Raw genomic sequence first — 16,928 nt, 5'->3', positions numbered from 1 at the left:
AGAAATGTATACATGGTAGGGGGACTTATGAGATGGTAGTTCGGATATAGAAAGCTTTTCTTGCTTGCTATGATACTCTGCCCACTCAAAACAAACTGTAGTGTAACTTGCTCATTTTACTGGACTGATCCTAAGCAAATTTAGTTTGTAACTGGATACAAGTTATTGGGTATCTTCTTGTTTAATTTCTTGGATATATTCTGTTTTTCTTGTAACTGGAGCTAACAGATTACTTACAGCATTCATTTGTGATAATTTCCCATTGTGGACACTGAAACAACTGACTCCATAGACTTTCAAACTGCTATAACAACGTTTTATCAAAAAATTACTACTGAAATGGAAATCAAGCCAAAAGGACTGAAATTTCAGTCTGATGTTATCTTTCTTTTAAAAAATTTGAGTGAAGCCTTGGCTTCTTTATGAAAAGATATTCTGTCAAGTAGATGAAAGCAATACATTATCTATAATGCCCGAGTGGGGTATTGTAGTGGGGGCATCTGTGGGAAATCTGAGAGTATGAGAAATGTATTTCCAAGTGTGTACTAAGTTTATTAAGTTTTTCAGCTTATCACATTGCCTGCATCCTCAGAAGAATACAGTAAAGTAACTGAACTTTTCCAGCAGACTATGAATACAGACACTGGATCCTACCCAGTTCGGCTTTGTTAAGGGCAGATCCTGCCTCTTAAACCTGGTTGATTTCTTTGAAACAGTCACCAAGGCCATTGAAAGGGGAAGGTGGTCCACACAGCCTACCTGGACCTCGCAAAAGCCTTCGATACAATACCCCGCTCGGGCATTATAGATAAGCTCACCAGCTTAAATATAAACCCCTATGTCACTAGATGGGTTGCAAACTGGCTCAAGGACAGAACCCACATGGTTAGAATTGCTGGAGCCATGTCAGACTCCAAACCAGTTACAAGTGGCATCCCACAAGGCTCAGTCCTGGGACCTCTCTTGTTCAGTATATATTTCTCGGAGGTACAGGCCAACACGGAAGGACTGTGGCTGACCAAGTTCGCAGATGACTGCAAACTGGGCGCCATAATCAACTCTCCAGCTGACACAAGCATCCTCCAAAAGGGCCTCATAGAAACAGACAACTGGTGCCAGAGCCATGGTCTTAAGCTAAACGCCAAAAAGTGTATAGTCATTCCCTTTGGCAAAAACAAAGTGCCCACAAATTACCACATAGGTGGTAATCCATTAAGTACAGAAGAAGTAATTAGGGACCTGGGGACCCAAGTTGATAGCAATCTCTCATTTGACAACCACGTGGCCAAAGTGGTTAGAAAAACATTTTATACAGCCCACCTAATCATGAAGGGATTCACATCTAGATCAGGGGAGGTCATCGTGCCTCTTTACTCATCCCTCATCAGGCCCATAATTGAATACAATGCCCCTTTTGGGATGTACCTTACCAGACACCTGCAGCAACTGGAAAGACCCCAAAAGTACCTCACTAAGAGGATCAAAGGGCTCAAACAGATGCCATATGCTGCCCGGTTAAAGAAACTCCAGCTCTACTCAGTGGCATACTGCCTGATCAGAGACGATCTGTGCCTGACGTATAAAGCCATGTCCAACCCGGAATTAATGGACATGCTGCACCTCAGAAAATCCAAATCCCATTGAGCTACACGCTCGAGAGACTTGAACCTCAGCACTGAAATAAATAGGACATGCTGGAGGGACAGATTCATAACCCAGAGGTTCCCTTCACTATGGAATAAAATCCCAGTCCAGGTTAGGCAGAGTCCCTCATTGACTCTCTTCAAGAGGAATCTTGATGAGTGGATGGGAGATCATAGGTTTACTCCGTGTATCACTTCTGTGTCACTGTTAGACAGAGGCACAGTATACTAACCTCGAAAATGGGCATAGCAAAATTAATTTAAAATGGGTGGCAAAAGCCAAACACACTCTGGCTGGGCTTATAAATGCCCTAGGGCAGATAGCCTAGTATGAACCTATGAACCTAAATATTACATACTTGATTAAACCTACTGATGGCAATACAAAGTGCATTTTGGACTGTAAGGATATGGTTTCATATAATTGTTTACACATTTCAGTCTCACAGGAAGAACATTTCACAAGCATAAAAAACACTGTCAGATTTAGAGACAAGCAGTCACAGAAATAATGCTCTCCTTTATGGATTTCCATAAAGATATTCAATGCAGGTAACCTAGTGGATGGCATGAAATATAAGGACTTTATGCTCACTGAGAGATACCATCACTCTGTCTGTTCACAAGCTGCTACTGACCCACTGAACCTCACTAACCTACAGCTCCTAAACTGACAGGATCTTATTAAAAATCCTGCATTTCCTAACAGAAACCCTAACTTTGTATGGACTGGCTATAATGTGAGATTTACCCAAGGCCTACTACTGAACATAAATTAGTGAGATGGAATGGCTATAATTTGAGAATTACCCAAGGCCTACTACTGAACATAAATTAGTGAGATGGAATTGCTATAACTTGAGATTTACCCAAGGCCTACTACTGAACATAAATTAGTGAGATGGAATGGCTATAATTTGAGATTTACCCAAGGCCTACTACTGAACATAAATTAGTGAGATGGAATGGCTATAATTTGAGATTTGCCCAAGGCCTACTACTGAACATAAATTAGTGAGATGGAATGGCTATAATTTGAGATTTACCCAAGGCCTACTACTGATGATAAACTAGTGAGATGGAATGGCTATAATTTGAGATTTACCCAAGGCCTACTACTGAACATAAACTAGTGAGATGGAATGGCTATAATTTGAGATTCATACTACCGAACATAAACTAGTGAGATGGAATGGCTACAACTTGAGATTTACCCAAGGCCTACTATTGAACATAAACTAGTAAGGAGTTCTGCTTCATACTGCCAATGGCTCATTAATTAGCAATTAAATTTCAAATGTCCTCCCAAGCAAAACATGTTTTACTTGTTAAAGCTGCAAATGTTAACTTAATGATATAAATGATGAAAAAGTTGTTTTTGACAAGCTATATGCTTTTATATCAGGTTAATTCAACGTATTTTTATGACAGATCCTCCAGGCTTTTTTCAAATAATGACCATTGAACTGTTCATCTCTATAAAGAATATTAAAATAAGTGTTGCAGAACTGAGCGAGAGCAAGTTAGAATGCAAGTTATTTAACAACCAAATACTTTATTATAAGAGATTATAATCAAGATAAGTGCTTTCGCCATGTAGCTTCATCAGATCTTACATTCACTCCCAAACTCAACATATTATATATACAAAATCTTCTCAATTAATCAATTAGCCTTGTTCTTTGATATGGTCATTTAAAGAGACAGATAAACATGATAAAACCTAACCTACTGAATTAAAACATAATATAGTATAAAATAGTATACAGTGGATAACTAAAACCATTATAAAATATGTATAACATATGTAAAAAAAAAAATATATATATATATATCTATTTATAAAAAAGTATATATGTATGAGCAAAAAATATATATATCTACACAGGTTTAATGTTCAATTTATACAGAGTGAATAAATAAAGTCAGAAATACATGATCAGCCTCTACAGTATACATATATGATTAATTCTATGTCTATAAGGAAGTTGTCATTAGAAACTGACTATTACATACATTATTATTATTGTATATATCATGTATAAGAATTTCAGATATTATTCATTTTGTATGTATTGAGCTTACATCTTCATATAGATATATGTATATATACATACAATTACCACTACGTCTACAGTTATTATAATAAAAGAGATTATATACATACACTACTATAATATATTTTCCTATATATACACAGATATGAGATTTTGCATGTATTTCTGACTTTATTTATTCACTCTGTATAAATTGAGCATTAAACCTGTGTAGATATATATATTTTTTGCACATACATATATACTTTTTTATAAAAAGATATATATATATTTTTTTACATATGTTATACATATTTTACAATGGTTTTAGTTATCCACTGTATACTATTTTATACTATATTATGTTTTAATTCAGTAGGTTAGGTTTTATCATGTTTATCTGTCTCTTTAAATGACCATATCAAAGAACAAGGCTAACTGATTAATTGAGAAGATTTTGTATATATAATATGGTGAGTTTGGGAGTGAATGTAAGATCTGATGAAGCTACATAGCGAAAGCGCTTATCTTGATTATAATCTTTTATAATAAAGTATTTGGTTGTTAAATAGCGTGCGTTCTAACTTGCTCTCGCTCAGTTCTGCAACACTTATTTTAATTTCACTATTGGTTTTATACTGTTTGAACGAGCGTTCGCCAGTTGAGCAGCGACCCTCGCTATTTAGTCTATAAAGAATATGCCAAATATAAATCATACCTTAACTTTATTACTACCAGTTATTTAACATTCCTCTCCTTGGTCTTCCTTCCTTACTTCTAAGTTTAACTACTTTTGTCCCATCCTGCCTCAGCCTCTTTCCTGGGTAACAGACATTCAGTCATAAACTATTGCAATTACATACTACATACAATACTTTGTCGGTAAATTTTTAATGTTTTATGATTTTAATGCAGTTATTCATTTTTAACATATTTCATTTTCAGTTAATTTTAATTATTAGTGGCATATTTTCTTGCTCGTGTTCCATGAATGTTGCAGTGACTAACCCATTAATATAACCTTGCAGTATGTGCTGCAGGCTATTATATTGCTGCTTTTTGCACAACTTGCACATGATGCTGTATAAATTGTACTGATATATTTTAACTAACTTATAACATGCTGATAAGGGAAAAGTGTAAGACATAAAAACATTTTAGTGTACACATAGTGTTATTATCTCTTTTTGAAAACCATCTTGTTTCAAAGTGAACCCTAACAGACTGGCCTGTCTTTAGTTTTCTTTCAATGCAAACGTGAACTCTGCCAGCATAGAAAGTTCCGACATGGAAGATCGGAACTTGTACCTAATAACAAAGCACAAATAAGGCGTCTGCAGGTCAGTAGATATAGTTTCATAGATTCAAGCTGTTTTGCCTAGAAGCTTTTACAATATAAAAGAATGATGGCTCTTGGATTTGAGGAAACAAGACTTTGACTGCTTGGTCTCCCACATGCATGTGCTTTTTTTAAATATGGAAGATTAAGGTACTCTCCTGAACTGTGCTGCATGAAGTTATTTTTGACCATAACAATTTGATGCCATGGAGTCTTGGATTTCAAACTGTTGGTGAGTTACTTCAATAGAAATCATCTTTTGGACCCATTCTTGGTAGGGTTTCTCTCTGGTGCATTTTTTGGTGTGTTAGCACACAAGTATACTTTTCTACCTTCAGCAGAGATTGCAGTCTCTACAGAGAAGCTTTTTGTTACATGATTTTTGCAATAGATTAGTGATTTTGTATAAGATCAAGTTAAATTGTATGACAGCAGGATTAAATTGCGTGAGAGTATGTTACAGTACACATATTTTGCATGAAACCAGGTTTTAATCATAACATATTTATTTCCCTATGACAGTGGGTTTAATCACATACATGTACGACAGTGGGTTTTAATCATAGATGCATATTGTTACATACTGCATGACAGTGGGTTTTAATGAATGTGAGTGGGTAATATTGACATTGTATTGACATTACAATAGGTGTGAGTGTGCAGTATTAAAAGAGCCAGAGTTTGGGGCTATAGCCAGACATTTTTAATAAATATGGAAAAGACAGCTATAATTATTTGGTAAAATAGTCTGAGCTCACTAAAAATGATAGTGCACTGCACTTCCTTGAGGGTGGAACATTCGATATGGCTATTTAAGAAAAATCTTAAAAAGAAGCTTAAACAAAAAAGGAAACACAGTATCTGCCTCTTGTTGATCAGTTTTAATGACTGGCAAGAATAATCTAAAAATAAGGAAAAAGAATGTGTAGTTTACCCGAAGCATAGCTGGCTAAGCCAGCATCCTGTGCTGGTACCATACCACCTTAGGGGAAAAAAAAAAGAAAAGAGAAAAATCACTTTACTATACTAAGCTAACCACTACATTGTGGAGCAAAAAAATAAAATGCTAATTCTTTCTACTGGAACACCAACTAAGTAGCCAGATGCCCAACCAGCCATTCAGGTCCAATTTCTGTACCCTGCCCCCAACTTTCCTCTGTTGCATTTTCAGTCAAACCTGAGCTCTGCAGCACTATGTGTGTGGTCTAAACTGTAACAACTGCTTGCAACATTGCAACAAGGAATTTGCTACAGTTTAAAAGTTAAAAAAAAAAACTCTTTTTTTAACTAAAACCACTTTAGAGCTTTATGTAGGCATGGTAAAAACTACATTTATGTCAAACAGTTGCTAAAGTTTACACCCTGCCTATATGGAGTACTACAGTGCTCATGTTTTAGTTAAAAACATTCTTATAAATGGTAGCAAACAGTTGCTACAGTTTATACCCTGCCTGCACAGAGCCCTGCAGCACTCAGGTTTTAGTTAAAAAAGCACACAGTTGCAGGCAGCTAATAGAGCAGTAATTACATTACAAAAATATGCAGATAAATCTCATGGTACCTGGGGACTTTACCCTTTAAAACAATTAGAAAATTTGAAAATAACTCAGTCTGGTTCTTCTTATGACTACTGTCCCTGATTCCTTCAGCTTCTTGTCCCCCTTATAACGTTTCTACTTCTTATGAAGCAGACTGCCCTCCCTATCTGGATGAGTAGACAGATGAACTATTTGAAGATAAACACTCTGCTATTTCCTCTGATAAATCAGAAATCAGTTCTAGGACTTCTGCCCATACTAAAGGATCAGTTTAAAACACTAGATTTTTGTTAGCAATGACAGCAACAAGCTGTTTCATATTCTGATCAAATGTTAATGAGAGAATATATCCAAAACAAAAACACACATCTGGAACAAAATATATAGACAAGTTAAAATGATTTGGTAATAAAATAAACAAATACTCTACAGAAATTCAAAAAGTTAATTACACAGTTTCCAATAATCATTAATGGAGAGGAATACAGATGGAAACCATCTCCCAAGCTAAGCTCCGAGGATGCATCAACTTCTGATTCATCCTCTCATAGTAACACCTCCACCAGCAACACACAGTCTAATACTCAAAGTCACCCTTTGAGGAAGGTATCTAATCCTGCAGCAGCCCATTACAGTGATGTCGAACCTATCTTAATAGTAATATGCCAGTGGACTGCAGTAGATTTTCAAACTATTGTGGACTCTCTCACTCCCACTCAAACACATTCAGCTAAACATACACACATTTTAGAAGGATATGCACAGTTACAAAACCTTTCTATTGAAGACTTGCAGGCAATTTTAAAAGTTCTACTCCTTCAAATATCTTCACGAGAAAAAGGGAAAAATCAGCCATAGGAGACAGTATTCCAAAACACAGACAAAGGATTCCTAGCAGCAAAAGACAATTTGCTGAAGGCAGTCACTACAGCATGCCCTCCACCATCTAATGGGCAAGAATTAGAACAACTGCACAAAAGAAGAAAGAATCTATTGATGCATATTTGTAATACATGACAGATACAACTGCGGCTTTTTCAGGGCACCCTGAACCTACAGAAGAAGCAACAACCAAAGGACTGTCAGCAACATTTGTAGAAGGCTAATTATCACCTATATAAGTACCTTTGTCTACATTGTCCCAGTCTAAGTATTTATGAAATTATTAATCAAGTGCAATATGTGACAGCTAATATGGTCAGAGAGGAAAAAGAATAGCAAAAGAAATTAGCAGATGTTGAACTTCAATAACTCAATACTGATTCACAGAGGGGGGGGGGGTTGTGGAGGATAAATTAAGTAGTCAAGTATTAGCTCTTGCTTTAGTTGTGGCTAAGTAGGCATTAGCATAATAAGAGCCCTTTCCTGCAGGAAACATACACATCTTTTCAGCTCAATGTCCAAGCCACACAATAAGTGGAAAGACAACCTCTTACCCGGAGTACCACTTGGCAGCCACCAGTATGGCAGCAAGATCATTAGGACAGCCATGGACAGGAGAGATCGTGATTTTCTTTGGTACCAGTGACCCAAGAAGGTGTCTTTGTTAATATTACAGTATGTAATTCTCCTTTTCATTTTCTTGCTGACACAGCAGCAATTCAATGTATAAAAACTTCATCAAATGCAAAACACCTCCCACTATTCATGAAATCAGTCGGGATGTGGAAGTCTCTGGGATTTTTTTTGGATTATACAGAGATAAAGCCTATTCCCATTCAAATAGGCCAATTAAAAGAGCAACATGCTTTTATTGCAGGAAATGCTACCCCTTTAAATCCTTTAGAGATTTATTATGTAAATAATGATGTACTGTATTTTGCATTCCAGACAGAGTTTTCTTAGATACTCCAAATGAACCTTCCCCTCTGGCTCTGTATTCAGCTGATATTTGTGCAAATGAAGGCACATTCTTCACAGTACTTAGATCAGAACAGACTCCTACCATGGCTGATCTGGAGAGACTTCAAACCATTCCTCCACAACTGTAGATTACCCATTCCAATGAGGCAGAACTCATAAGACTCAGAATAACTTAGAGTTGTTTACAAACATTATGAGCATCAACCAATTGGTGGTTCAGTATGCCTTATCAACTCAAGCAGAGAAGGAATTGAACCTGTCATTTCTGCATTACTCCAAAAAGGAATAATAGTCCTGACCAGAAGCCCATGTAGCATGCCTATTGTGCTAGTTAAAAAAAGGCAAGAACACCTACAGGTGTGGACAAGACTTAAGAGCAGTTCATGCAGCAGTAGTGCTGAGTTCTCCTGTAGTATCTATCCTAGCTACAATATTAAGTTCTATCCTGCAGACTAGTACCACCTTTTCAATGGTAGATATTTCTTCTGTTTTCTTCTCCACTCTTATTCACACAGAAAGTCGGTATTTGCTTGCCTTTACACAAAAGAATATACATGGACAAGAGTACATCAATGATACGTAGAATTATCCACTCTTTCCTCTAGAGAACTGAAGAAACAGACAAAATTCAGTTTCCCTGTGGGTCCACTTTAACACTGTATGTAGATGATTTGCTTTTAGCTTCTTATTCTTTTCCTTGCTGTCAGAAAGAGACAATTTTTCTTTTAAGTAAATTAGCAGAACTGGGATTTAAGATTTATAAGGAAAAATTGCAGTTGTGGAAGAAACAAATGCAATACTTAGAACATCTCGTTTCAGGAGGTAACCTTCATGCATTCCTGTTTTTCAGGCTGCAACAAGCCCTACAACATTAAAACAGTTATGGGCTTTTGTGGGACTGACAGGTTATTGCCGAAAATGGATTTCCAAGAAGTGAAACCATTGTTAGAATTACTAAAGAAAGACAACCCTAAACCCTTGACCTTGCAGGAATATAAAAAACAAGCTTTTGTCCAGCTAAAAACTTTACATTTTAACCACCTTACTCTTGGGTTACCTGATTATTCAGATATTTTTTCTGTTCTGTTTTTTTTACACACATACACACACAAGCCATAGCAACATAAGTTTTGTACTTATTTCATTAAATGTGTAGAGCAGTGGTGCAGCGGTTAACATTGTCACCTCACAGCAAGAAATTCTCTGGTTCAGTTCTCGGCTGGGGTGCCTTCTGTGTGGAGTCTGCATGTCCTCCCTGCATTCATATGGGTTTCCTCCAGTACTCCAGTTAATTCTCACATTCCAAAGACATGCGTCTGGAGCGTTTCTCTCTGGGCCTCCACTAAAAATAGGCTCTGTCCTAGTCAGACTTTCCTGGTCAACAAATAATAAATAAATAGCAACAGACTGTACAACACTGGTACTGCCACACCAGATCAGTGAATGCTGTTTAGCAGTCTTCAAATAGCAGCAGGGTAAGTCACTTTTATTTACTCACTGAGACGTAATGCATACCCGTCACTGTCTCCGATTTCACAGACCTTCACTGAGTTTGTTAATAATTTTGCTCTGTCCTTCATAAATAGTTTGATTTTCTGGTAAATCATTCAGGATTATAGACAGTCAATAAATTCAGACATCATAGTTTTATACTGCTTACTGTCCAAAAAAGCATGTTAGTACAAAAGATGTTATTCTATTAACTTTTTTAGGTGGATTACAGTAGTATTTAAAACATGTTCCTGATTTTGAGCCTTTGTTCTTCTGTTATTTTTGGTATTGTGCTGAATTCTTCAGCAAAGAAGTTGAGAGTTATAGTATCTGGAGTCCTTTTATAAAACTCCCTGAAAGAAAAACATTCTAGAAAATTGGAGCCATCAGTTCTTCTTAAAATCCAAGGTGTCCAGTGAGATCAGTCACTGTGGGCTGCTGATTTCTCTAGTGCTTATCTTGCTTAAGTTCATTATCAGATTTATCCAGATAGGGTCATATCACAGCCCTGTGGTTAAAGACCATAATCAGGAAATTAATACATTTTTCCTCATTTTCCCCAAATAGCAACAGTTTTTTGGAGCCCCACACAGTCAAGGATGATTAAGGAGGCCCCCCTTTGCAGCCACAAGTACTGCAGGTACCTAAAGCTGATGTGGAGAGAATGTCCACCAGCAGGATTTACCTAAACCAGGGGCACTATGTCAGTGGTAAAATATTTAATGGAATTGTAAAGCCTGTTACTTGATAAAACACTGTTACTATAACAAGAAATATCTTTAAATTTTAAAGCAGATATAAATAGGCGTTATTGTCTGCCTGGTTTATCAAGTATACAAGATTGCTGTACTAGCTTCTCCTAGTTTGACACACATGTTGCAAAATATCAAGATAATATAACTTGCAGTGGTTGGAGCCCCCCAGCTACCGCAGGGTTCGCTGGTGCCTAAAGCTGGCTATGTGTGCATACACTCAATCATGCCAGGACGTACACATTATTCATCTGGGTATCACAAAAAATGTAGCTAACAAGTAATTATATTTCAAAAGTACTGCATAAAATATATCACATAATATTCAGACACTTTCATCTTCAAGGAGTCTGGGGGCCCCACTCCCCAGACTGTATATATTGTTATAGGGGGCTCCCTTAATCATCCACGACTGTGTGGCGGCCCCACAAAATATGTTGCTGGTTGGGGAAAATGTATTAATTTTCTGATTAAGCTGTTTAACCTGAACAGGGTTGACCTTGTTAGGATAAAGCAGATAATGGCCTCTGCTCTCAACAGCACCCACTCTAAAATCAGCTGTGCTCACACGTGCATATACAGAATGCTGCTGTAAGTTATGTGTGTGTGTGTGTGTGGGGGGGGGTTGTGTGGTTATCACTTCTTTGATTTTCATCAATCAACCCATAGAGGTGTGCGCATGAGGTCATTATAGCTTATGTTTGGGCTTAGGACAGTGTGGTCATTTTTTCTTTTCTCACAGACCTCAGAGGTGTACAAGGAAGGTTACTATAGCTTGTGTAGGGGCAACATACTGTCTTAGAGCAACACGGTAGAATACATTACCGTAGTCATGTTTTCATTTTCACATCAGACATGTATACAGGTAGCTGCCTTTAACAGTTAGGGTTGTAGTGAGGAGGCATGCTATGTATAAGAATGTCAGCAGTCACTTGAAATAGCTCTGCTTTCATCCAGTCTAACACCAGAGGGCTGCATGGGGAGTGACTGTCTTTTTGTGGGGTTAGGGAGGCAGGCAGTATTCTCAGATAGAACCAATGTATCCGGGCAACAACTGGCTTGTTAGTTTATTGTGATCTACTGTTTTGTCATTTTTGAACATTAAGCCTTGTACACAACTTATTTCTTCCTTGAAAGAAAAAATATAATACTGACATTTTTTTCTTACTCGTGGTTTTTGCTTAGTTTTGTTTAGGACACCACTGTATTAAAAGGTTCAAATAATGCTCTAAAATACATCCCAGAATATCTCTAACCCCTATGGCTTCTTGGACCCTGGCTTACTTGAGTTATTTCCTAAATGATTACTACTGTGCTGTTTTGGTCAGGAAAGGTGTGTTAAAAGGATGCTAAGAAAACTACAGCTGAACAGCAACACTGAATTTCCTTCCTTAATCTGAATTTCTTTTCAAACCATTATTGGATGAAAAGGCTATGTAAAAAGAAAAAAATAACTTTAGAATGCACTTCAGAGCATACAGATTGTTATGGCTCATTGAAAAATCTGAAGAGTAAGGCAAAATGTGACAAAGGGAAAAATGTGCATGGTACAGGAATCCCAATATGGGGGAAACACAGGGGAAGACTGGAGGGTGTGTGTGTGTGTGTTTGTGGAGGGGGGGGGGTGCTGAAACTGTAGGCCTAGGGCACCATTTCACCTAAATCCAGACCTGTCCATAGAGTTGCTGTAATCATTGTTGCAACTAAATGCCAGTAACTGTGAATGTCCCCCTGTGAGATGGGCAGACATAATGTAGTACATAGACCTGTTCTACTGTAAGTGCACTGTACCTATGGGTCAGTTTGTGCATGCTACTCCTAAAAGTTTGCAGCATGAACGGTTGCTTACGAGGGTGGCAGTGACAGGATGACATTTAGACTGGAAGTGCCTTTGGGGGTCTCCAACTTGACATTTGCTGGGGGGCCCCCAAAATACTAACACCGACCTTGCTCACAAATATAGAAGCTTAACAGCAGCCTAGTCCTAACTCCTGCCATGATATTTCACCTGGAGACCTGCTGTTCGTCAAGTTTTTCTGCAGAAGACATGCCCTCAAACCAAGATGGAAAGGAACTTTCATGGTTCTCCTGGCAACAGCTACAGTCATTCAGTGTGAAGGATAACCCAGTTGGATTAATGTGTCACATGTCAAGAAAACCCTCCCTAGTGATGGATGTTGGTGAGATGCCAATGACATCATTCTATTTGTTAACAATGGGCTCATCACATTTTACACTAGAAGAAAAAACAGGGAAACCAACATATCCAGAAGTGGGGCTTAGTGATTCAACAATGTCATTGTATCAGACATAAGGCTTAGTGATTCATCAACAATGTTATCAGAAGTGATGTTTAGTGATCCATCAATATCATCTACAATGGCCAATACGTGGATATTGGCCCAGGATTCGGGCAATGAGTAAACCGATTATGCGTTGCTTGCAGGACTTCAAATAGTTCTGGATTCAGAATGGAGTTTGTTTGGAAACTGATGCTATATAGACTGCAAAAGGAAAATATATCATCCTTATTTGTAAATCATAAAGTATCCTCTCCAGCCAAAACCCGATTGATATTTGTATGGACTTATTATTGGAACTGCCATTTTGGTATTCATCAATTTATTGCAATTTCTTGTTTCATCAGAAGCCATTGTAACTGTTAGTACTGAACAATTTTTTATCAGAGATAAGTGCTTGAGTTAAACTATGCATTTGGTTAAAATTGAGCAAAGAACACCAAACTGGCCTCCAAAGTTTAATACTTTCTTTAATGCATAGTGTTACGCAAAGACAATGAATGTCAGTAACTGTTGGGTGGACACACATATACCAACTGCATATAATGGGGTATTCCATTGTTTCCAGTAAGAGGAATGGAGGCAGAAATTGGATCAGCATTTCAGGCAACATTTTTAATTAAAAATCAGAAAGGTTGACATAATTCTTACCATAACCTTTATACTGGTTACACTCCAATTATCAATGAGTGTGAATGGGACACTTCATGTTGGATGCACCAGCTGTAATTATACCCAAAAATATATGATGGGGTTGAAGGGTTGGTTGTGGCAGCATTACATTAGTTTTATTATATATGTGGAGCTCCAACTTACCTCTAGTTACCAACAGACTGGTCAGGATGCTGCTATATGTCATGTTATTCCAGATGTTCAACATAGACAGACTTTACCTAGTGGAAAAATTTGCAATACTTGCCGAAAAAGGGAGACAAAAGATATTAAAAATGCAGTTGGAAAATAGACACTTCTTGGGTTTACCATCATAATACATAAAAGACTGCATTTGAGGACTCTCGCACATGGATCTAGGAGATGGTGTTATTTCAAGAACAGGGATTCTCTCTAATTTTGGGACATTAAAGTCAATGTGGGAGTTGAGAAAACTGTCTAAACTATTAGAAATATTAAGCAATACCACTTCTGAATCAATAAATCAGATTACAATTGAAATGACTGCCATGTACATTGTAGTGCTGTAGGACGGCACTTGATTTCACCATTGCGTTCTAAGGGTGGTATGTGTACACTCATCAAAACAAAGTGCTGTTCGCTTATTCCTAATAATGAACACACCATTTGCAGTTACATTGAAATTATAAAAAAGGTTGAGGAGTTGCCTTATGCAAAAGAGACTGCTCTCAGTGGGCATGGTTGACTAACCTGTTTTCTGTGTGAGAGGAAGTATTTTGAAATTTTTAGGTTCATTGCAATTATTATTAAATGTGCAAAATGTTGATCATAAAGCTTCTTCGCTCTAGAAAAAGTACCAAATTACAAAACGTGCATATTAAAAATAAAGTAGAAACACTGCCACTTGACCACAACTGAGGAAAGCTGCAATAAAACAGAAGATAGTGAAGAAAATGTCTTAAAAGATTTTGGGCGAATGTATGATAGTCTCTTTGGGAAATATTTTAAAATTGAAAGGTATTTAAACTGTCTTTTACTCCATCTAAGCATAGGCATGTGTTTATTGCTCACAAAACTATTTTCTTAAGCATCTGTATAAGCATTATGCATGTTAAGAACAGAAAGAAACCGCATGTGATGAATGTCTGATTGCATGCGAAAAGGTATCTACCCATTTGAAAACCTGCTATTACTGTTCAGTCATCAGAAACAATCTGACTTGAGTAATACTTCACATCATCAAATGGGGGATTGTGAAAGGAGAATTGTAAGATGGGAAAAAATATTTAGTGTGTATAAAATGCTTTCTTTTTTTTGGTTTCCATCTTGTTTCAAGATGGATCCTGACAGCCTGGGTCTGTCTTTAGTCTTCTGTTTTATCGCCAACATGAATAATGCTAGTGTAGAAAGTTCCAACATGGAAGATCAGAGCTCATGCTTAGTAAGGAAAAGGTTCAGATAAGGGGTCTGCAGACAAAGTAACCAAAAAGTACAGTACACTTACCATAAATTTAGATGTTCGAGTGTATTCACTGTTGCAGTCATCACATTTGGGTTATCCCTGCCAGGGAAGCCCTTGGCCGGCCCGAATACTAGAGGCTTAGCATTTTTGCGTCAGTTGCTGTCACTCCAGGACTGATGTCAGGTCATTAGTAGTATAAAGTAAGGCAGCCGATGCCATTACATCAGTTTTTCTTGCCCTAACCTGTAAAGAAGGAGGCCAGGTTCTGGTGGACGAACCCCACCAGTGGAAAATAAATACCAACCTGAGAGAATAAAGGGGGATGGAGGGAGGGAAACCAGGACTGCAACAGTGAATACACTCGAACATCTACATTTATGGTAAGTGCATACAACTGTACTATGTTCTTTGTGTTTTACTGTTGCAGTCATCATATTTGGGTAGATTCCCAAAGCTGAGGAAATGGGTGGAGGCAGTCAAGAAAACTAGGGGCTGGCTAGGATGCCCTGTAAGACTGCAGAGGCAAATCCTGCCCTGGATTTGGAGAAGAGAGGCAGGTGGTAATGCATGGTAAAAATGTGAACAGATGTCCAGGTGGCAGCCTCAAGGATGTCCCTGGTGGGGACTCCTCTAAGGAAAGCTGCAGGGGTGGATGCTGCTCTGGTGGAGTGTGTCCTGACCCCCTTGTGGGGAGGATTTCCATGCTGTTTATACCAGAAATGGATGCAGTGTGCTATCCATTTGGAAATGGTTTGCTTGGAGATGGCTTTGCCTTCTGCCCCTGTAGCAAAGCTAACCAGCAATTGATCCGACTTTCTGAAGGATTTAGTCCTGACTACATAGAATCTGAGCTGTCTGTACACATCTAGAGAGTGAAGAATCCTTTCCCCCTCGTTCTGGAGATTAAGAAAGAAGGTGGGCAGATGAACAGATTGGTTGAGAGCCACACTGGACACCACCTTGGGCATGAAGGATGGGTTAGTTCTGAGGGATACCCTGTCTGCATGGAAAATGATGAAGGATTCCACAGCCATGAGTGCTTGCAGCTCAGAGACTCATCTGACTGAAGTGATGGCCAGAAGGAAAGCTGTCTTCCAGGAGAGAAAGTTTAGCTCTGCAGAAGAAGCTGCTTAGAAAGGGGGCAGGGTGAGCTTTTCCAAGACAAAGTTAAGGTCCCAAGCTGTCATTGGTGCCCTTCTGGGGGGCCTCAAGTTGCTAGCCCCTCTGAGGAACTGTTTGATAAAAGGGTGTGAGAAAAGGGGCTGCTCAGTGGGAAAATGAGCAGAAATAGCAGAGGCATGAATTTTTATAGAGGAGAAAGAGAGGCCATTGTGTAGTAGGTCAGCTAAGTAATCCAAGATAAGAGGGATGGAGGGCTGTGCCGTATTGGCTCCCTTAGCCTGGATCCAGGTGCAGAACCTTTTCTATTTATCTGCATAAGACTTTCTGGTGCTAGGACATCTGGCCTCATGGATAACATCCAGGACCTGTTTACTTAGAAAGGCATATTGGTTCAGGGTTAGGGAATAAGCCAAGCTGCCAAACTGAGTGTTTGCAATTTAAGGTGCATGAGTTTCCCTACCCTCTGGGTCAAGAGGTTTGGAATCTAAGGAAGATGCCAAGGAGGCAGCAGGGACAGGCTGTGCAGCAAGGGGTACCAGTGTTGTTGGGGCCAGTCTGGAGCTATAAGAATGGTCCTTGGTTTTCCCTCTCTTATTTTGGGCAGTACCCTGGGGATAAGTGGTAGGGGAGGAAAGGCATAGACCACTAGACTGACCCAAGGGAAGGATAGGGCATCCATTTTCCAAGCCATGCAGTGATGCTCCCTGATGCAGAATTTTCTGAGCTGATAGTTGGTGTGGAAGGCAAAG

General features: G+C 38.4%; 1 protein-coding gene across 1 annotated transcript in view; it reads right to left on the bottom strand.

Annotated features, from left to right (window-relative positions):
* Positions 1-16,928, bottom strand: part of LOC122815565 (protein mono-ADP-ribosyltransferase PARP12-like) — an 882,722-nt gene that overhangs the window by 223,078 nt on the left and 642,716 nt on the right. The window lies entirely within an intron of this gene.

The sequence above is a fragment of the Protopterus annectens genome, chromosome 11.part0, assembly GCF_019279795.1.
Source record: "Protopterus annectens isolate FY-2018-M chromosome 11.part0, PAN1.0, whole genome shotgun sequence".
NCBI lineage: Eukaryota > Metazoa > Chordata > Ceratodontiformes > Protopteridae > Protopterus > Protopterus annectens.
This window is presented reverse-complemented; position numbering and strand designations above follow the sequence as displayed.